A 23,084-nucleotide genomic window follows, 5' to 3' on the forward strand; every position below is an offset into this window, starting at 1 on the left:
CACAAAAATTTAAATGAAGATTTATTCTCACAGGAGTGTGCTATACTAGAAATAACCTATAAAACCCTTTTCACAGAGAAGTCAATCCTCTTCAACCCCTCCACTCTTCTCCACCTCCAGTCCTTGACCACCAACCAGATAATTTTTTTTTTTTTAAATAGATTCTCCAACCTGTCCCTTTGCCATCCTCTGCCCTGTAACCTCCTGTACTTTTTTTTTTTTTTTTCATGAATCACCTATCATTACCAATCATCACTCTAAGGGGGACAGCCCTTTTCCGTGCACACACTGTTCAGTGCCCAGGGCCTGGGTGTTTTGAGGATTCCAAGAAGCAGTGATTTATTTTGCATGTAGTAGACATAATTAGGCCATTACACCCAGCATACAGGGAAACCCACCTTCCTTTCACGTCCTGCACCCCTACTTGCCTTAAGAATAAATTTGGGACCCAATTTTCCTAATAGTCCCTTTATTAGTAACCTGACAACCGTGACATTTTGTTTCCAGAAAAACGAACCTCCACTCTCTGGAAAATCACCTCCATTTTCCAGAAAGCCTCCTACAACTGCAGCCACTCTAGCATGTCAAGAAAACTCTTCTCTGTGGCTTTAACCCCATCTCTCCTAGGGTGGCCATTTATTTTAATGTTGTGGCCAAAGAATGTCAAAGGAGCAGCTGGATTTAGGAGTGCGTGATATTCCATAGCAAAGATTTGATGGACTGGAGAGGGAAAAGGGAAGGAGAGAGAAAGGGAAGGAAAGAGAAAGGTTTAATAGCAGACAGTGTTGTGTAGGGTTTTCTGGGGCATGTTTTTAAAATCCCATCTGTATTTCCATATAAAATATGACTTTCTGTCTTTTTTTTTTTTTTCTTTTCACAAATGGAGAGGCAATAGTGTACTGTACTGGGTTAAAATAATGGGTACTAGGGCCAGACCTATGCCTGGATTCAAATCTCAGCACCACCATTTAGTAGCTGTTTAAGTTGACTGAGGTCCCTTGGTTTCCTCAAGTGTGATATTGAGAAAATAATAGTACCTGCATTATAAGTGTTGAAGCGAACTAAATATGGCCTGAGAAGGACTCCGTACTTCTATATTTGAGTCCTTGTGGACAAACTGTAACCTAACTTAATAGGTAGACAAGATTGCAAACCTAATTTATGATTATGCCCTGTAACAATAGCTGAGTCATGGCCAATCCCAACAGGCATACTTCAACCACTCATAGACTGCTAAGTGTTCAAATTGTGTTCAATTAAGCAAACGCAGAGCTGTAACCAATCCAGTTGTTTTGGTACTTCACTTCCGATTTCTGTATGACACTTCCCTTTTTTTTTTTTTTTTTTGCTATAAATCTTCTTCCACCATGTGGCTGCACTGGAGTCTCTCTGAATCTGCTGTGATTCTGGGGACTGCCTGATTCGCGAATCATTCATTGCTCAATTAAACTCCTTTAAATTGAATTCAGCTGAAGTCTTTCTTTTACCATAAGGTTGCTGTGAGAGGCTGGGCACTGTGACTCACGCCTTAATACCAGTACTTTGGGAGGCCGAGGGGGGCGGATCACTTGAGGTCAGGGGTTAGAGACCAGCCTGGCCAACATGGCGAAACCCCGTCTCTACTAAAAATACAAAAATTAGCCGGGCGTGGTGGTACATGCGCCTGTAATCCCAGCTACTTAGAGCCTCAGGCAGGAGAATTGCTTGAACCCGGGAGGCAGAGGTTGCAGTGAGCCCGGGAGGCAGAGGTTGCAGTGAGCCGAAATCACACCATTGCATTCTTGCCCGGGCGAGAGTGAGACTCCGTGTCAGAAAGTAAAAAAAAAAAAAAGATTGCTGTCAGAATTAAGTCAGCGCATAACAAATACTTCAAATAGTGCTGGCATATCTTAAGTGTTCAATAAGTGTTTGTATCAATGTTTCTGTGTAAGTCAATTCAGAGTCAGTTGGTTTAAAATCAGTGTTCAAAGGTTTCAGACATCCCTGTTTGCTTGGCACCTGCCTTCTAGATTGGAAACAACTATTTCCAGCATTGAATTTTTATGAGACCCTCTTACTGTACCTTGAAGTTTTATGAGACCCTCTTACTGTACCATGTGTATGTGTGTGTGCATACTTATGTGCGTCCATCTAGTCTGCCTCAAATTAATGCACATGATTAAATTTTAAAAAATTATTTCTGGATTTCTGGCCTGGATCTGTCTAGTAGCTAATTATTTCAATAACATTTCCACACTACAGTATAATACTTAGAAAAGTAGTGAACCTTGGATTCCAACTTCAGTGAAGTGGAGTAGGTACTGGGAAACAGGACAACATTGTTCTTTTTTTTTTCTTTTTCTTTTTCTTTTTCTTTTTTTCTTTTTTTTTTTTTTTTTTTGAGACGGAGTCTTGCTCTGTCGCCCAGGCTGGAGTGCAGTGGCACCATCTCGGCTCACTGCAGCCTCTGCCTCCTAAGTTCAAGTGATTCTCCTGTCTCAGCATCCCAAGTAGCTGGAATTACAGGTGCCCACCACCACTCCCGGGCAATTTTTGTAGTTTTAGTAGGGACAGGGTTTCCCCATGTTGGCCAGGATGGTCTTGAACTGACCTCAGGTGATTCGCCCACCTCAGCCTCCCAAAGTGCTGGGATTACAGGCATGAGCCATCACCCCCGGTCAACATTGTTCTTTAAAAGTACATTTTATGCCTAACTACTGATTTTGGTTTGCATTTTTCCCTTTGGATACAAGAGATTATTTTGTTTAGAAAGCAAGCTTTCATGACTTTGTTCCACTAAAAGAGAAAGAGATAAAGATTTTAAATGCAATGTATCAAAAAGTAGTGGTCATCAGCATTATTCTCAAGGAAGCTATTGTGAAGAATGGAGGGTGGGGAGATGTCACAATGCTTAAAATTGTTTTAAAATTCTAGCTCAAGGACTTAGATATCGGGAAAGAAGTCATGTTGCCCCCAAAAGAATCACAGGAAGGAGGAGGAGCCATCTGCTATAGACTTGTATAAGGAGATGATTTTTCAAATTAGCTTTTAATATTGAGAAAGTTAAATATGTATTTTTAAAAATTATTTAAAAGTGGGAAATATTTCATTATGCTGCTAAGCACCATTTTTTGTCATGTAGTTAATTTGAGTGCAATGGACCATTTTCCATTTCACTGTATGTATATAAAGATTCAGGTTTGAGTAATAACAATAATTTAATTGTGTTAGGGTTGCTGAGATACATTAATAGATATATTTATTCCTGAGATAATCATCTATCTCCAGTACAATTTTTGCTGAAAAATACAAGCACCTCACAGGGCATAGCATCTCTGCAATGTGTTCTTCATTAAAGCTAAGAAGATCTCTGAAACCAACAACATTGGGTTTTATCTTTCCAAATTTCCATGGATAAGGATGGAGTTTGCAGCCTGATCAATAAATGAGAGACACTATAAGAGAGAGTTGAGTACCTGACAGAGGTGAAACACTTGGGAAACAGCTGTTCCATGTGTCCTGCTCATCGAATGGGGTACATCCCTCAGAAAGAGAGCTCCCCAGAAACAGCTGTTACCTGGGAAAGAGGAGGTGGATGTTTTACCTGAAAGTCCTGTGCCATTCACAGCTAGAGAGAACTTAGAACCGCCGAGTTCACCTCTAGTGTCGTGAGTGATTAAAAATCCAAAAGAATTCTTATCTTTCTGGACAGAGGATAGGTAAAAGGGGCTCCTGGAAACCAGAGAATATGGAGAGGGAGAAACTTATCTCTTTTTTTTTTTTTTTTTGAGATGGAGTCTTGCTCTGTCGCCCAGGCTGGAGTGCAGTGGCACCATCTCGGCTCACTGCAGCCTCTGCTTCCCGGGTTCAAGCGATTCTCCTGTCTCAGCCTCCTGAGTAGCTGGGATTACAGGTGCCCACCACCACTCCCGGGCAATTTTTGTAGTTTTAGTAGGGACAGGGTTTCCCCATGTTGGCCAGGATGGTCTTGAACTGACCTCAGGTGATTCGCCCACCTCGGCCTCCCAAAGTGCTGGGATTACAGGCATGAGTCACCGCCCTGCCAGCATTGTTCTTTAAAAGTACATTTTATGCCTAACTACTGATTTTGGTTTGCATTTTTCCCTTTGGATACAAGAGATTATTTTGTTTAGAAAGCAAGCTTTCATGACTTTGTTCCACTAAAAGAGAAAGAGATAAAGATTTTAAATGCAATGTATCAAAAAGTAGTGGTCATCAGCATTATTCTCAAGGAAGCTATTGTGAAGAATGGAGGGTGGGGAGATGTCACAATGCTTAAAATTGTTTTAAAATTCTAGCTCAAGGACTTAGATATCGGGAAAGAAGTCAAGTTGCCCCCAAAAGAATCACAGGAAGGAGGAGGAGCCATCTGCTATAGACTTGTATAAGGAGATGATTTTTCAAATTAGCTTTTAATATTGAGAAAGTTAAATATGTATTTTTAAAAATTATTTAAAAGTGGGAAATATTTCATTATGCTGCTAAGCACCATTTTTTTGTCATGTAGTTAATTTGAGTGCAATGGACCATTTTCCATTTCATTGTATGTATATAAAGATTCAGGTTTGAGTAATAACAATAATTTAATTGTGTTAGGGTTGCTGAGATACATTAATAGATATATTTATTCCTGAGATAATCATCTATCTCCAGTACAATTTTTGCTGAAAAATACAAGCACCTCACAGGGCATAGCATCTCTGCAATGTATTCTTCATTAAAGCTAAGAAGATCTCTGAAACCAACAACATTGGGTTTTATCTTTCCAAATTTCCATGGATAAGGATGGAGTTTGCAGCCTGATCAATAAATGAGAGACACTATAAGAGAGAGTTGAGTACCTGACAGAGGTGAAACACTTGGGAAACAGCTGTTCCATGTGTCCTGCTCATCGAATGGGGTACATCCCTCAGAAAGAGAGCTCCCCAGAAACAGCTGTTACCTGGGAAAGAGGAGGTGGATGTTTTACCTGAAAGTCCTGTGCCATTCACAGAGAGAGAGAACTTAGAACCGCCGAGTTCACCTCTAGTGTCGTGAGTGATTAAAAATCCAAAAGAATTCTTATCTTTCTGGACAGAGGATTGGTAAAAGGGGCTCCTGGAAACCAGAGAATATGGAGAGGGAGAAACTTATCTCTTTTTTTTTTTTTTTGAGATGGAGTCTTGCTCTGTCGCCCAGGCTGGAGTGCGGTGGCACCATCTCGGCTCACTGCAGCCTCTGCTTCCCAGGTTCAAGCGATTCTCCTGTCTCAGCCTCCTGAGTAGCTGGGATTACAGGTGCCCACCACCACTCCCGGGCAATTTTTGTAGTTTTAGTAGGGACAGGGTTTCCCCATGTTGGCCAGGATGGTCTTGAACTGACCTCAGGTGATTCGCCCACCTCGGCCTCCCAAAGTGCTGGGATTACAGGCATGAGTCACCGCCCTGCCAGCATTGTTCTTTAAAAGTACATTTTATGCCTAACTACTGATTTTGGTTTGCATTTTTCCCTTTGGATACAAGAGATTATTTTGTTTAGAAAGCAAGCTTTCATGACTTTGTTCCACTAAAAGAGAAAGAGATAAAGATTTTAAATGCAATGTATCAAAAAGTAGTGGTCATCAGCATTATTCTCAAGGAAGCTATTGTGAAGAATGGAGGGTGGGGAGATGTCACAATGCTTAAAATTGTTTTAAAATTCTAGCTCAAGGACTTAGATATCGGGAAAGAAGTCATGTTGCCCCCAAAAGAATCACAGGAAGGAGGAGGAGCCATCTGCTATAGACTTGTATAAGGAGATGATTTTTCAAATTAGCTTTTAATATTGAGAAAGTTAAATATGTATTTTTAAAAATTATTTAAAAGTGGGAAATATTTCATTATGCTGCTAAGCACCATTTTTTGTCATGTAGTTAATTTGAGTGCAATGGACCATTTTCCATTTCACTGTATGTATATAAAGATTCAGGTTTGAGTAATAACAATAATTTAATTGTGTTAGGGTTGCTGAGATACATTAATAGATATATTTATTCCTGAGATAATCATCTATCTCCAGTACAATTTTTGCTGAAAAATACAAGCACCTCACAGGGCATAGCATCTCTGCAATGTGTTCTTCATTAAAGCTAAGAAGATCTCTGAAACCAACAACATTGGGTTTTATCTTTCCAAATTTCCATGGATAAGGATGGAGTTTGCAGCCTGATCAATAAATGAGAGATACTATAAGAGAGAGTTGAGTACCTGACAGAGGTGAAACACTTGGGAAACAGCTGTTCCATGTGTCCTGCTCATCGAATGGGGTACATCCCTCAGAAAGAGAGCTCCCCAGAAACAGCTGTTACCTGGGAAAGAGGAGGTGGATGTTTTACCTGAAAGTCCTGTGCCATTCACAGCTAGAGAGAACTTAGAACCGCCGAGTTCACCTCTAGTGTCGTGAGTGATTAAAAATCCAAAAGAATTTTTATCTTTCTGGACAGAGGATTGGTAAAAGGGGCTCCTGGAAACCAGAGAATATGGAGAGGGAATTTTTTTTTTTCTTTTGAGACAGAGTCTTGTTCTGTCACCCAGGCTGGAGTGGAGTATTGCAATCTTGGCTCACTGCAACCTCCGCCTCCTGGGTTCAAGCGATTCTCCTGTCTCAGCTTCCTGAGAAGCTGGGATTACAGGCGTGTGCCACCACATCCAGCTAATTTTTGTATTTTTAGTCGAGACAAGGTTTCACCATGTTAGTCAGTCTGGTCTTGAACTCCTGACCTCATGATCCACCCGCCTCAGCCTCCCAACGTACTGAGATTACAGGTGTGAGCCACCGCACCTGGCCAGAGAGGGAGAATCTTAAAGAGGAAGGAGCTTGAGAGGAGAATTTCCTAATGCTGTGAAGGAATATGTATAAATTTCAGGCTTTCTGTTAAGTTGTGCATTCACAGAATTTACCCAAAGCAGCATAGTAAAGTATTTTGAAGTTTCTATTACATAAAGTGCCACTGAAGTCTCAAACTAAATACTGAGAGGTGTGTCTATGGGACAGTCAAAGCAGAATAGCAATTTCTTTGCAAACTGAACTGAAAATGGAATAATAATTCAAAGAAAGTGAGACAGAACATTTAGTCTGAATCTAACTAGGTTGGTCTAGCTAAGTCTAACCAAAAAAAATTCAGCATTCTCCAGAGGATATTAATAGGACCCAGATTCTAACAAGATAATATGTAAAATGCCAAGAATATAACCTAAACTTATACTAAATATCAAGAATCAGGAAAATTTGAAAAAACAATGTAAAAAAAGGCAACATATGCCAACCCCAGGATGACTGAGATTTGTCATCTGGGAATTGTCAAATATTTTTTAAAAACTTTAAAATCATTATGGCCATGTTCCATGGGGCGAAGGTATAGTAAGGATAAATGCTGCTGAAATGAAAGATAGAAATACTGAGCAGAGAAATATAATTTTTAAAAAAGTCAAATAGAAATTTTATAAATGAAACACACAGTATGTGAAATTTTAAAATTCACTGGATGAGCTCAATGGAAGAATGGGCAATGATAAATACAGGGCCAGTGACTTAAAATTAGATAAATAGAAATTATGCAATCACATGAACACAGAGTAAAAAGATTGATATAAAATAAGCAGCAACTCAGAAATTGTCGTATTCATTGCACTCCTAAAAGGAGAGAAAAAAGATATTGGTGTAGAAAATATATTTGAAGAAATAATTGCTGAAACTTCTTGAATTAGGGGAAAGACAAAATTACAGATTCAACAGGCTCAGCTAATCTCAAAAATTGTAAACTCAAAGCAAATTATGCCCAGAAAAATCATAATCAAACTTCTAAAAACCAAAGATAGAGAAAAACCTTGAAAATGGCCAGTAAAAAGTAATACAATGCATACAAGAGGAAAATGATTCAAATAGCTGTGTGCTACACTTTAGAAACCATGGAGGCCAGAAGGTGGTGGAGCAGCATCTTTAAAGTGCTGAAAGAAAATAACTGTCAATCTGAAAAACAAGCAGTGGGGAAAGGATTCTCTGTTTAACAAATGGTCCTGAGAGAACTGTCTAGCCATATGCAGAAAGTTGAAACTGAACCCCTTCCTTACACCTTATACAAAAATCAAGATGGATAAAAGACTTAAAAGTGAAACCCAAAACTATAAAAACCCTAGAAGAAAACCTAGACAACGTCATTGAGGACATAGGCAAAGGCAAAGATTTCTTGACGAAAATGCCCAAAGTAATTGCAACAAAAGTAAAAATTGACAAATGGGATCTAATTTAACTAGAGTTTCTGCACAGCAAAAGAATCTATCAACAGCGTGAACAGACAACCTACAGAAAGGGAGAAAATTTTTGCAAGCTATTCTTCTGACACAGGTCTAATATTCAGAGTCTACAGGGAACTTAAATTTACAAAAAGAAAAACCAAACAATCCCACTAAAAAGTGGGCAAAAGACATGAAAAGACGCTTCTCAAAACAAGACATTCATGCAGCCAACAAACATATGAAAAAATGCTCAACATCACTGATCACTAGAGAAATTCAAATCAAAATCACAATGAGATACCATCTTACGTTGGTCAGAATGGTGAGTATTAAAAAGTCAACAAACAACAGATGCTGGCGAGAAAAAGGAATGCTTTTACACTGTTATTGGGAGTGTAAATTAGTTCAACTATTGTAGAAGACAGTGTGGTAATTCCTCAGAGATCTAGAAGCAGAAGTTCATTTGACTAGCAATCCCTTTGGTATATACCCAAAGGTATACAAATCATTCTATTATAACGATTCATGTACATGTATGTTCATTGCAGCACTATTCACAATAGCAAAACATGGAATCAACCCAAATGCCCATCAATGATAGACTGGATAAAGAAAATGTGGTACATAGACACCATGGAATACCATGTAGCCATAAAAATGAACTGTATCATGTCCTTTGCAGGGACATAGATGCAGCTGGAAGCTGTTATCCTCAGCAAACTAACATAGGAACAGAAAACCAAACACCGCATGTTCTCACTTATAAGTGACAGCTGAATGATGAGAACATATGGACACATGGAGGAGAACAACACACGCTGTGGCCTGTCGGGGGTTCTGGGGAGGGACAGAATCAGGAAGAATAGCTAATGGATGCTGGACTTAATACCTAGGTGATGGCTTGATAGGTGCAGCAAACCATCATGGCACATGTTTACCTATGTAACAAACCTGCACATCCTGCACATGTACCCCGGAACTCAAAATAAAAGTTGAAGAAAAAAATGAAAAAGAAAATAACTGTCAATCTGGAATTCTATGTGCAGCAAAAAAAAAAAAAAGTATATATATATATATATATGCTTAAGTAATGACAACGAAGCAGTAACATTCTCAGATGAAAGGAATACTAATAGAGTTTGTTGCTGAAAAGTCTAGGCTAAAGTAAATGTTAAAGGAAGATTTTTAGACTGAAGGAACATGGTAAGAGAGGGAAACTGAACATCAGCATGAAGAAAAATAAAAAGAAACGGTAAATGTCTGGATAAATAGACTATTTTTTTCTCTTAAGTTTAAACATATGTTTGACTGTAGAAAGAAAAACTTGTAACATTGACTGATGGGATTATTAAAGTCTGTAGATATAATGCATATGACAACTATACCATAAAAGAGATGATTTTACTTGAAATGGTATAGCATTAACTGAAGTAGATTCTGAAAAGTAAAGTATATATGTGTATGTGTATATATATATATATATAAAACCTCCAGAATAACCACTTAAAATGTAATACAGAGAGACAATTACAAAGCAAAGAGATAAATAGAATAACATATTAAAATATTCAAATAATCTAAAATAAGAAAGAAAAAGATGAACAGAAAAACAAATAAATGGGGGGAAAACAGCAGCAAGAAGCACACAATAAAGCAGTGGAGTCAAATCCAACATATCAGTAACTGTAATAAATGTAAGTGGTCAAAATACACCAATTAAAAATACATGTTAGTTTAGGTAAAGAAAAGAAAACTCAACTGTTCTTTATTTACCAGAAATCCTCTTTAAATAGCATAGTGTGGATAGGTTAAAAATAGAGGATAAAGAACATACACTATGCAAAATCTAATCAAAAGAAAGCTGGAGTGGCTACAATAATATCAGACAAAGCAAATTTTGGAACAAGAAAAATTATCAGACATATAAAGAACATTAAAACATAGGAGAAAATATATGCAAACAACAAATCTGACAAATGACTAAAATTCAGAAAATATAAAGAACTCTCAAAACCCAGCAGTATAAGAGTAAACAGTCAAATTTGAAAATGTTAAAAACATGAACAGATATTTCACTGAAGAGGATATACAGAATGGCAAACAAGCGATGATAATATGTTAAACATGGTTACTTATCAGGGAAATACAAGTTAAAACCACAATGTAATAATATTTTATACCTATGAGAATGGCTAAAATGAAAAATAACCCCAAATATTGGCAAAGATGCAGAGAAACACGGATCAAAGATAGATGACTAGTAGGGTTGTTAAATCATACAACCATTCTGGAAAACTCAGCTTCTTATAAAACTAAACAGCCAATTACTAAATAATCCAGCAATTTCACTATTAGGCATATGCCAGAGAAATGGAAGAATGTTCACATAAAAGCCTCTACATGATTGTTCATAGAAATTTTATTCATAATAGCTCTAAACTGAAAATAACCCAGTCATACTTCAGTGTGTGAATGGTTTAACAAACTAAGCTAGCCAAACCATGAAATAAAATGTAACAATAAAAATGAGTATACTACTGATAGACACAATTACTTGGAAATTATGCTGAACGTAAAAAGTTAATCCCAAAAGATCACATAGTGTAGTTTTCAATTTATATAACATTCATGAAATGGAAGATTACAGATGTGGAGGACAGATTTGTAGTTGCTAGAGCTTAGGGCTGAGGCAGGGATGGGGAGGAGGTTGGTGTGGTTATGAAAGGGCACTGCTGGGATCTGTTCTGTATCTTGACTCTGATAGTAAATACATGAACTTATGAATCTACACACGTCATAAAAATGTATAGAACCAAATGCACAGGCCGGGTGCGGTGGCTCACACCTGTAATCTCAGCACTTTAGGAGGCAGGCGAATCACTTGAGGTCAGGAGTTCGAGACTAGCCTGGCCAATGTGGTAAAACCCCGTTTCCACTATTAAAAATTTGTATTAATTTTTAATACAAAAATTAGCCAGGCGTGGTGACTAGCGCCTGTAATCCCAGCTACTCAGGAGGCTGAGGCAGGAGAATCACTTGAACCTGGGAGCTGGAGGTTGCAGTGAGCCGAGATGGCGCCACTACACTCCAGCCTGGGCGACAGAGAAAACAAACAAACAAACAAAAAGAAGCCAATGCACAAACATACACAAACAAATGAGTATAAACAAGCTGGGGAAATATGAATAACATGCATGGATTATGTCAATGTCAATATCAATATTGTTATTTTGAAATTTTATTATAGTTTTGCAAGGTGTTACCATTAAAATAAAACTTTGGGGTGCAGTTAAAGTAAGGATTAGAGGAACGATGAAGGCAATAAATGCTCATATTAGAAAAGGAAAAAGTTTTGAAATCAGTAATCGAAGCTTTCAACTAAGTAAACTAGAAAAAGCAAGAGTAAATTTAATGCAAAGCAAGTGAACAAAGGAAATAACAAAGATTAAACTGGAAAAAAATGAATTAGAAGAAAAAAGCCATAACAAAAAATCAGTGAAACTCTATGTTTCTTCTCTGAAAATATTTTTTAAAACTAACAATCTTTTAGCTGGATTGACCATGAAATAAAGGGAAGAGATACAAATGACCAGAATCAGAAATGGAAGTGGGGACATCAATATTGACCTTAGAGAAATTAAAGGATCACAGAGGCTACTATGATAATCTTTATGGCAACAAATTTAAAATGTGTGAAATGGACACATTCCTAGGAAGACACAAATTGCTGAAAGTGACTTAGAAAGAAGTAGAAAATAGGCCGGGCACGGTGGCTCATGCCTGTAATCTCAACAGTTTGGGAGGCCAAGGTGGGCAGATCACAAGGTCAGGAGTTCAAGACCAGTCTGGTCAACGTGGTGAAACCCTGTCTCTACTAAAAGTACAAAAAATAACTGAGCGAGGTGGTGCGCGCCTGTAGTCCCAGCTACTCAGGAGGCTGAGGCAGAAGAATCACTTGAACCCTGGAGGCGGAGGGTGCAGTGAGCTGAGATTGCACAACTGCACTGCACTCCACCCTGGGTGACAGAGGGAGATGCCATCGAGAGAGAGAGAGAGAGAGAGAGAGAGAGAGAGAGAGAGAGAGAGAGAGAGAGAGAGAAATAGAAATAGAAATAGAAAATCAGAAAAAACAAGTGAAGAAATCAAAGAAAGTAGTAATTAAAATACCTTTCCACAAAGAAAAGCACAGGACCAGGTAGTTTCACTGCTTAATTCTACCAAACATTTAAATAAGTAAAGATTTATTTTACATAATCTTTCGGAAAATAGAAGAGGAAACACTTCTCAACTGATTCTATGAGGTCAACATTACCCTGACACCAAAACCAGAGAAATACATTACAAGAAAACAACAGACAAATACTTCTTATGAATATAGATTTAAAAGTAAATCAAAAAACCATTAGTAAGTGAAATCCAGCAATATCTAAAAAGGATTACGTGCCATGAACAACTGAGATTTGTACCAGGGATGTAAGGTTGGTTTATCATTAAAATATTAATTAATATAATACATTATATCAATAAAGAACAAAATCTACATGAATATCTTGATAGATACATAAAAAGCATTTGACAAAAATCCAACATTCATTCATAAGAAACACTCTGAATAAAATAGTAACAAAAGGGGTGTTTTTCAACCTGATAAAGAGCATCTGTGAGCCGGGCGCGGTGGCTCAAGCCTGTAATCCCAGCACTTTGGGAGGCCGAGACGGGCGGATCACGAGGTCAGGAGATCGAGACTATCCTGGCTAACACGGTGAAACCCCGTCTCTACTAAAAAAATACAAAAAACTAACCGGGTGTGGTAGCGGCGCCTGTAGTCCCAGCTACTCGGGAGGCTGAGGCAGGAGAATGGCGTAAACCCAGGAGGCGGAGCTTGCAGTGAGCTGAGATCCGGCCACTGCACTCCAGCCTGGGCGACAGAGCCAGACTCCGTCTCAAAAAAAAAAAAAAAAAAAAAAAAAAAAAAAAAGAGCATCTGTGAAAAGCCTACTGTTAACATCATAATTAATGGTAAAAATCTGAATGGTTTCCCTCAATGATCAGGTACAAGACAAGAATAGCTGCTCTCACCAATTCTATTCCACATTGTATTGGAGGTGCTATCCAGTGAACGAAGGCAGGAAAGGTAAATAAAGGGTATCCGGATTACAAAGGAAGATGTTAAACTGACTTTATTTGTTGACAACATAGTCTTTTATTTTTAAATTATACTTTAAGTTCTCGGTACGTGTGCACAACGTTCAGGTTTGTTACATATGTTTACTTGTGCCATGTTGGTGTGCTGCACCCATCAACTTGTCAGCACCCATCAACTCATCATTTACATTAGGTATAACTCCCAATGCCATCCCTCCCCACTCCCCACTCCCCATAATAGGCCCCGGTGTGTGATGTTCCCCTTCCAGAGTCAAAGTGATCTCATTGATCAATTCCCACCTATGAGTGAGAACATGCGGTGTTTGGTTTTCTCTTCTTGCAATAGTTTGCTGAGAATGATGGTGTCCAGCTGCATCCATGTCCCTACAAAAGACACGAACTCATCCTTTTTTATGGCTGCATAGTATTCCATGGTGGATACGTGCCACATTTTCTTAATCCAGTCTGTCACTGATGGACATTTGGGTTGATTCCAAGACTTTGCTATTGTGAATAGTGCCGCAATAAACATATGTGTGCATGTGTCTTTATAGCAGCATGACTTATAATCCTTTGGGTATATACCCAGTAATGGGATGGCTGGGTCATATAGTATTTCTAGTTCTAGATCCTTGAGGAATCGCCATACTGTTTTCCACAATAGTTGAACTAGTTTACAATCCCACCAACAGTGTAAAAGTGTTCCTATTTCTCCACATCCTCTCCAGCACCTGTTGTTTCCTGACTTTTTAATGATTGCCATTCTAACTGGTGTGAGATGGTATCTCATTGTGGTTTTGATTTGCATTTCTCTGATGGCCAGTGATGATGAGCATTTTTTCATGTATCTGTTGGCTCTATGCATGTCTTCTTTTGAGAAGTGTTTGTTCATATCCTTTGCCCACTTTTTGATGGGGTTGTTTGTTTTTTTCTTGTAAATTTGTTTGAGTTCTTTGTAGGTTCTGGATATTAGCCCTTTGTCAGATGAGTAGATTGCAAAAATTTTCTCCCATTCTGTAGGTTGCCTGTTCACTCTGATGGTAGTTTCTTTTGCTGTGCGGAAGCTCTTTAGTTTAATTAGATCCCATTTGTCAATTTTCGCTTTTGGACAACATAATCTTGATGAAGAAAATGCTAAGACACACACACAGAAATATTAGAACTAATAGCTACATTTAGCAAAGTTGTAGGTTAAAAGATCAGTTGTATTTCTATATATAACAAACGAACAATCAAAAATGAGTTTTTGGAAAAGAAGGCCATTCACAACAGCATAAGAGAAAAACATTTAGGACTAAATTTACCAAAAGAAGTGCAAGACTTGCACATTGAGCATAGTAAAACATTGCTGAGAGGAATTAAAGAAGATATAAATTATTAGAAAGACTTTCTATATTCATGGATTCCAAGATATGATGCTGTTAGGCAATTTTCCCCAAATTGATCTACAGATTCAACACGATCCCCATCAAAATTCCAGCAGGACTTTTTGTTGAAAGTAGCTATCCAATTAAAAATATGGAAAGCAAAAGATCTAGAATTGACAAATCAATCTTTAAAAAGAAAAAATTGTTGGAGGATGTCTACTACTCAGTTTTAAAACTTGTATACATCTATGGTAATCAAAACACTGCATTAACTGGCATAAAGACAGACATACAGTTCAATGGAATATATTTGAAAGTTCAGAAATAACCCCTTATATTTATGATTAATTTTTTTTAAACAAAGAAGCCAAAGCAATTCACTGGGGTAAAGAGTAGCCTTCTCAACAAATAGTACTGGACAGTTGAACATGCACTTGGAAAAAGACCACTTTAGACATTCACCTCACACTATACAAAAAATTAACTCAGACAGATTGTATCTCTAAATGTAATAGCTAAAACTATAATGCTTTTAGAAGAAAACGCAGAATCAAATCTTCACGACCTAAAGTAAAGATATCTTGCATACAACACTAAAAACGCAATCTACAAAAGAGAAAAACAATACGTTGTGCTTCATCTACCCCATACTTCCAAACATCAAAAGACCATGAAGAAAAAAGAAGAGACAAGTCCCATACTAGTGAAAATACATGCAAACTATATGGAATAAGAGTTTGTATCCCAAACATATAAAATTTCTTATAACTAAACAGCAAAAGGTCAAATAAACCAATTAGAAATGATCAAAAGACTGTAATAAAATTTTAACAGTGAAGATGTACAAATACTATATCCAAAAAGCATATAAAAGAAGCTCATCTTTATTTATTAGGGAAATGCAAATCTAAACCACTTCACACCACTAGAATGACTGTAATCAAAGTGACAAGCAATAAGGAGTGTTTATAAGCATGTGGAGAAACTGGAACCCTTAGGCATTGTGAGTGGGAATGTAAAATGCTGGAGCCACTTTGGAAAAACAGTTTAGCAGTTTCTTAAATGGCTAAACATAAATTTACCATATAACTGTACTCCCAGAAATTTAGTCAAGATAAATGAAAACATATGTTTCCTAAAGACCGGTTCATGAAGGTATATAGTAGCATTATTCTTAATAGCTAAAACCTGAAAATAGCCCAAATGTCTATAAATCTAAATATATAAACAACACAGAGCATAGTCATACAAAATGCTATTGAGCAATAAAACAAACTAAGGACCAATACATACTATGACATAGGCGAACCTCATAAACATTATGTTAATGAAAGAAGCCAGACACAGAAGAGTACATAGTGTATTATTTAATTTGTATGCATGGGCCTTAAAGGGCAAATTGATCAATGAAAATTTGTAAATTTCAGTGATTATCTGGGGCTGGAGGTAGAAATGGAGATTGACTGCAATGAGGGGGGAGGGTTGGAAATGTTCTAAAATTGGATTTTGATGACACTTGCACAACTTTGTAAATTTACTAAAAATCATTGATTGGACACTTAAAATTGGTGAGTGTTATGGTAAGTAAATTATACCTAGAAACTATTAAAAAAAAAAAGAAACAAAATTAACCCAAAGAAGGCAGGAGGGAGGAAATAATAAAGAGCAGAAATTATTATAATTGATTGATAATCAATACAACCAAAAGCTAGTTCTTTTTTTTTTTTTCCTGCTATGTTGCCCAGGCTGGAATGCAAAGGCTATTCACAGGTGAGATCATAGAGCACTATAGCACTGAATTCTTGGGCTCAAGTGATCCTCCTGCCTCAGCCACCCAAGTAGGTGGGAATACAGGGACACTACCATGCCTGGCTAAAAGCTGGGTCTTTGATAAATAAAATGGATAAACCTCTGGCCACACTCACCAATAACAAAATAGAGAAGACACCAAATGCCAATATCAGGAATGAAAGGTGCGATGTTACTACAGACCCTATAGGGATTATAAGGATAATAAACAAATATTGTGATAAACTCTATTCCTAGATCAAAGATTCAATCCCATGATTATTTTAAGAGTGTGTAAGACTTGCATAGCCAGCCCCCAACTTGGATTATTATCCCAATAGTTAGAATTTATTACCTTTTCTTTTCTCACTAATAGGCTCTGCAAAATTTATAATCTAATTTCCTCTTAAGACTTTCCACTAGCTCCTTACTCTGGGACTTTTCTCCATATTCTCCAGCCAACTATCTGGTTAATTTAGAATAGCTTTTAACTTGAACCATATCCATGTTTTAGTTATGTTTTGACAGGGAAATTTGTTTTTAACCTTTGTGAGAGGGAGGAAGAATTATGTTTTCAGCTGTCTTTTCTTAAAATTCTTTTTTAGGTTTTTTTTTTAATTTTTAAAATTTATTTTAAAAAACCTGGATACATGTTCAGAACGTGCAGGTTTGTGACATAGGTATACATGTGCCATGGTGGTTTGCTGCACCTATTGACACATCCTCTAAGTTCCCTCCCCTCACCCTCCACTTCCTAATAGGCCTTGGTATGTGTTGTCCCCTCTCTGTGTCCGTGTATTCTCAATGTTCAACTCCCACTATGAGTGAGAACATGCAGTGGTTGGTTTTCTGCTCCTGTGTTACTTTGCTGAGGATGATGGCTTACAGCTTCATCCATGTCCCTGCAAAGGACATGAGCTCATTCCTTTTTATGGCTGCATAGTACTCCATGGTGTATATGTACCACATTTTCTTTATCTGGTCTATCATTGATGGGCATTTGGGTTGGTCCCATGTCTTTACTATTGTAAATAGTGCTTCCAAAAACATACATATGCATGTGTCTTTATGGTAGAATGATTTATATTCCTTTAAGTACATACTCAGTAATGAAATTGCTGGGTCAACTGGTATTTCTGGTTCTAAATCCTTGAGGAATTGCCATACTGTCTTCCTCAGTGATTGAACTAATTTACATTGCCACCAACAATGTAAAAACATTCCCATTTCTCCACAGCATCACCAGCATCTATTGTTTCCTGACATTTTAAGTCAGGGATGACTTAAATGTCATGTTGGTGTGAGATGGTATCTCGTTGTGGTTTTGATTTGCATTTCTCTGATGATCAGTGATGTTGAGCTTTTTTCATGTTTGTTGGCTGCATAAATGTCTTCTTTGGAGAAGTGTCTATTCATATCCTTTGCCCACTTTTTGATGTTTTTTTTTTTCTCGTAAATTTGTTTAAGTTCCTCATAAATTCTCGATATTCGAGCTTTGTTAGATTGGTAGACTGCAAAATTTTTTTCCCATTCTGCAGGTTGCCTATTCACTCTGGTGATATTTTCTTTTGCTGTGCAGAAGCTCTTTAGTTGAATTAGATCCCATTTGTCAATTTTGACTTTCATTGCAATTGCTTTTGTCATTTGTGTCATGAAGTCTTTGCCCATGCCTATGTCATGAATGGTATTGCCTAGGTTTTCTTCTAGGGTTTTTATGGTTTTGGGTTTTACATTTAAGTCTTTAATCCATCTTGAGTTAATTTTTGTATAATGTGTAATGAAGGGGTCCAGATTCAGTTTTCTGCATATGGCTAGCCAGTTTTCCCAGCACTATTTACTGAATAGGAGATCCTTTCCCCATTGCTTTTTTTGGTCAGGTTTGTCAAAGATCAGATGGTTGTAGATGTGTGGTGTTATTTCCAAGATCTCTGTTCTGCTCCATTGGTCTATATGTCTGTTTTGGTGCCAGTACTATGTTGTTTTGATTACTGTAGCCTCGTAGTATAGTTTGACATCAGGCAGCGTGATGTCTCCAGCTTTGTTCTTTTTGCTTAGGATCATCTTGGCTATATGGGGCCTTGTTGATTCCATATGAAATTTAAAATAGTTTTCTCTAATTCTGTGAAGAATTTCAATGGTAGCTTGATGGAAATAGCATTGAATCTATAAATTACTTTGGGTAATATGACCATTTTCATGATATTGTTTCTTCCTATCAATGAAGATGGAATGCTTTTCCATTTGTTTGGGTCCTCTCTTATTTCCTTGAGCAGTTTTCCTTGAAGAGGTCCTTCATATCTCTTGTTAGCTGTATTCCTAGGTGCTTTATTCTCTTTGTAGCAGTTGTGAACAGGAGTTCATTCAGGATTTGGCTCTCTGCTCACCTATTGCTGGTGTAAAGGAATGTTTGTGATTTTTGTACATTGATTTTGTATCCTGAGACTTTGCTGAAGTTGCTTACCAGTTCAAAAAGTTTTTAGGCTGAGATGATAGGGTTTTATATATGTAAAACCATGTCGTCTGAAACCAGAGACAACTTGACTTCCTCTTTTCCTAATTGAATACCCTTTATTTCTTTCTCTTGCCTGATTGCCCTTGCCAGAACTTCCAATACAATATTGAATAGGAGTGGTGAGAGACGGCATCCTTGTCTTGTATGAGTTTTCAGAGGGAATGCTTCCAGCTTTTGCCCATTCAATATGATAGTGGCTGTGAGTTTGTCCTAAATAGCTCTTATTATTTTGAGACATGTTCTATCAATACTTAGTTTATTGAGAGTGTTTAACATGAAGAAACGTTGAATTTTATCAAAGGCCTTTTCTGCATCTATTGAGATAATCATGTGGTTTTTAGAATGTTGATTTTAGAATAAGTGCCATGTGGCACTGAGAAGAATGTATATTCTGTTGATCTGGTGTAGAGAGTTTTGTAGACATCTACCAGGTCCACTTACCCAGAGCTGAGTTCAAGTCCTGAATATCCTTGTTAATTTTCTGTCTCATAGATCTGTCTAATATGACAGTGGGGTGTTAAAGTCTCCCACTATTATACGGTGGGAATCTAAGTCTCTTTGTCGGTCTCTAAGAACTTGTTTTATGAATCTGGGTGCTCCTGTATCGGGTGAATATATGCTTAGAATTGTTAACTTTTCTTGTTGAATTGTTCCTTTTACCATTATGTAATGCCGTTCTTTGTCTTTTTTGATCTATGCTGGTTTAAAGTCTGTTCTGCCAGAAACTAGGATTGAAACCCCAGGGTTTTTGTTTTGTTTTGTTTGATTTTTTTTTTTTTGCTTTCCATTTGGTTGGTAAATTTTCCTCCATCCCTTTATTTTGAGCATATGTGTGTCTTTCTAAGTGAAATGAGTCTCCTGAATACAGCACACTGATGTGTGTTGACTCTATGCAATTTGCCCATCTGTGTCTTTTAATTAGGGCATTTAGCCCATTTACATTTATGGTTAGTATTGTTATATGTGAATTTGATTCTGTAATCATGTGGCTATTTGGTTATTTTGTACACTAGTTGATGCAGTTTCTTAATAGCATCATTGGTCTTTATATTTTGGTGTATTTTTGCAGTAGCTGGTATGGGCTTTTCCTTTCCATATTTAGTGCTTCTTTCAGGAGCTCTTTCAGGGAAAGCCTGGTGGTAACGAAATCCCTCAGCATTTGCTTATCTGGAAAGGATTTTATTTCTCCTTTGCTTATGAAGCTTAGTTTGGCTGGATATGAAATTCTGGGTTGAAATTTTTTAAAGAATGTTAAATATTGACCCCCAATCTTTTCTGGCTTCTAGAGTTACTGCTGAGAGGTTTGCTGTTAGTCTGATGGGCTTCCCTTTGTAGATGACCTAGCCTTTCTCTCTGGCTGCCCTTAAGAGTTTTTCCTTCATTTCCACCTTGGAGAATCTGATGATTATGTGTCTTGGGGTTGATCTTCTCACGAAGTATGTTAAAGGTGTTTTCTGTATTTCCTGAATTTGCATGCTGGCCTATATTGCTAGGTTTGGGAAGTTCTCCTGAATAGTATCTTGAAGTATGTTTTCCAGCTTGCTTCCATTCTCTCCATCTCCTTCTGTTACTCCAATCAATCATAGGTTTGGTCTTTTTGTGAAGTCCCATATTTCTTGGAGGCTTTGTTCATTCCTTTTCATTCTTTTTTTCTCTAGTCTTGTCTGCATGTCTTATTTCAGTAAGGTGGTCTTCAACTCTGATATCCTTTCTTCTGCTTGGACCATTCAGCTATTGATACTTGTGTATGCTTCATGAAGTTCTCGTGTGTGGACCACCTGAGGTCAGGAGTTCAAGACCAGACTGGCCAACATGGTGAAACCCCATCTCTATTAAAAATACAAAAATTAGCTGGGCATGGTGGCAGGCACCTGTAATCCTAGCTACTTGATAGGCTGAGTCCGGAGAATCGCTTGAACCCGGGAGGCAAAAGTTGCTGTGAGCCGAGATCATGCCATTGCACTCCAGCCTGGGCAACAAGAGTGAAACTACATCTCAAATAAATAAATGAATGAATAAATAAAATTAAATGATGTCTTTGGCCAGGCGTGGTGGCTCATACCTGTAATCCCAGCACTTTGGGAGGCAGAGGCAGGTGGAACACTTGAGGTCAGAAGTTTGAGACCAGCCTGCCCAACATGGTGAAACACTCTCTCTACTAAAAATACAAAAATTAGCCAGGTGTGATAGCAGGTGCCCGTAGTCCCAGCTACTTGGGAGGCTGAGGTAGGAGAATAGCTTGAACCCGGGAGGCAGAGGTTGCAGTGAGCCAAGATCTCACCACTGCACTCCAGCTTGGGCGACAGCAAGACTCAGTCTCAAAAAGAATGACATTTTTATAATAAGTTTATTACATTGCATATTTAAGATAAACAGAATTTTCTCAATGTTTAAACAGTAGTTGAGATATGTTGGCAGACATGAGCACAGACTTTGAAGTATAAAAAGATTGAGTTCAAATCCCAGGTTGGAAGCTTCTCAGCTGTGTGATTGGGGGGCAGTTATCTACTATTTTCAGAACCTTAATTTTCTCATTATTGAAATGGGAATAAAGATACCTATGTCACAGGATCTTAATAATCAGTAGTAAGATCGTGTCCTATTTATTCCATCAGTGAGGGCGGTATTCCCAACCTTGCGTTATGAGGTTGGCCAAGCACATAACACTCAATAAGGAACAAATAACATTGACAACAGTTTATTTTCACCCATATTCACAACCTGGGAAAGAAGACACCTCATGCCAAGCAGGGCCAAATGTGGTTGCAGTTGGACAACCAGGAGCTGTTGGCAGCAGGCCATTTGGTATTCAGAAGGTGGAGTGCCCCCTGTTTCCCCTGGGAGGATTTGATTGGTTTGTTTAAACAATTCCATGGACAGGCAGGGAATTAAAACCTGCTACTCAGGGATAAACAGGAGCTGTGCCTGGTCCACCTGATGAGAAGCATTATTTGGCTGCGGACTTGATTGATAAGAGCAGAGTAGGGAGGGAAATTCATGGTTAGGTCATTTGAAACCCTCTCAATTTCACCAGATGTCAAGGCAGCACATAATACTGAGCCTTAACTTTAGGTCTTATACTGCAGATACATAAAGTGTGTCACATACAATTGGAATTTATTTACAGGCAACTTGACAATTGCACAAAACAGGTAAGTAAATAAAAAAATGCCAAGGATGATTCCTTCTGAGGCATAGGTTGCTATTGGAAACGATTAAAGCTAAAGAGAAGCTCATAAACTAAACATCTACTTGGTGTCCTCTTCTAGAGTACATTCTTATAATTCGAACTCTAAACACAAGTCTCCGTTTATTAGAAAAGATGGCCCTGAAATACATAGTCTGAATAAAACAAAAGGCAAAAGATATTTTCCTTCCAAATAGATTATAAAAGAGTAAGGCCTGAAACAGAACCTGTGGTCATAACCACTCTACCTTGGTGCCTGCTAATGAAGCATCTCTCTAGAATAGGCTGATTGTACAGGATGGACTTGAAGCTTTTACAAATGAACAGAGAATGCACCTATTTTACTGATCGTATATTCTGAGGCAAAAATATACTCGTATGAGTTTTTTTTTTTTCTGTTTAAAGCTCAAGCACCCATGAAATTCCTGGAACTACATTTGTACCCTCAGGGCAACTGGTCTGTGGAGTCTCTGTCAGTACACTGTATTCCACTAGTAAGTAAATAATATCTCTCTCTCTTGTTTGGTGTCTTTGGAGGAAAAAGGGCATCAACTCCATCCTCCAGTGCTTTGAAGAAAGCTTCAGGGTGTGAATTATACCTGTCTGTAAGTACCATACATTGTGCTTGCACCATGTACTAGACTCTGCTAAATGTGCCAACAGATTTTGCTTCTATCCTACCAAACTTGAAGTGTAGCTTTCCTGATACCTGTTTAGTAGGAGCTGTGACTTAGAAAGGTTGGATAACTATGAGTTAAAGTGTGACATATCTTTAGGGAATGATCCACACAGAAATATTTTGGTAAAAATGGTACTTGTTGCTCATACAGAGT

The 23,084-nt window shown here is 37.8% G+C and overlaps 1 long non-coding RNA gene across 2 annotated transcripts in view; it reads left to right on the forward strand.

The window, feature by feature from the left end:
* The window catches only part of LOC119622581 (uncharacterized), a 48,077-nt gene that overhangs the window by 7,614 nt on the left and 17,379 nt on the right, over positions 1 to 23,084 (forward strand). For both annotated transcript variants that reach the window (XR_012091849.1, XR_005239176.2), the window contains exon 4: positions 22,657 to 22,745. This is a non-coding gene — a long non-coding RNA (uncharacterized lncRNA). The remainder of the gene's footprint in view (positions 1 to 22,656; positions 22,746 to 23,084) is intronic.

The sequence above is a fragment of the Chlorocebus sabaeus genome, chromosome X (assembly GCF_047675955.1).
Source record: "Chlorocebus sabaeus isolate Y175 chromosome X, mChlSab1.0.hap1, whole genome shotgun sequence".
In the NCBI taxonomy this organism is placed as follows: Eukaryota; Metazoa; Chordata; class Mammalia; order Primates; family Cercopithecidae; genus Chlorocebus; species Chlorocebus sabaeus.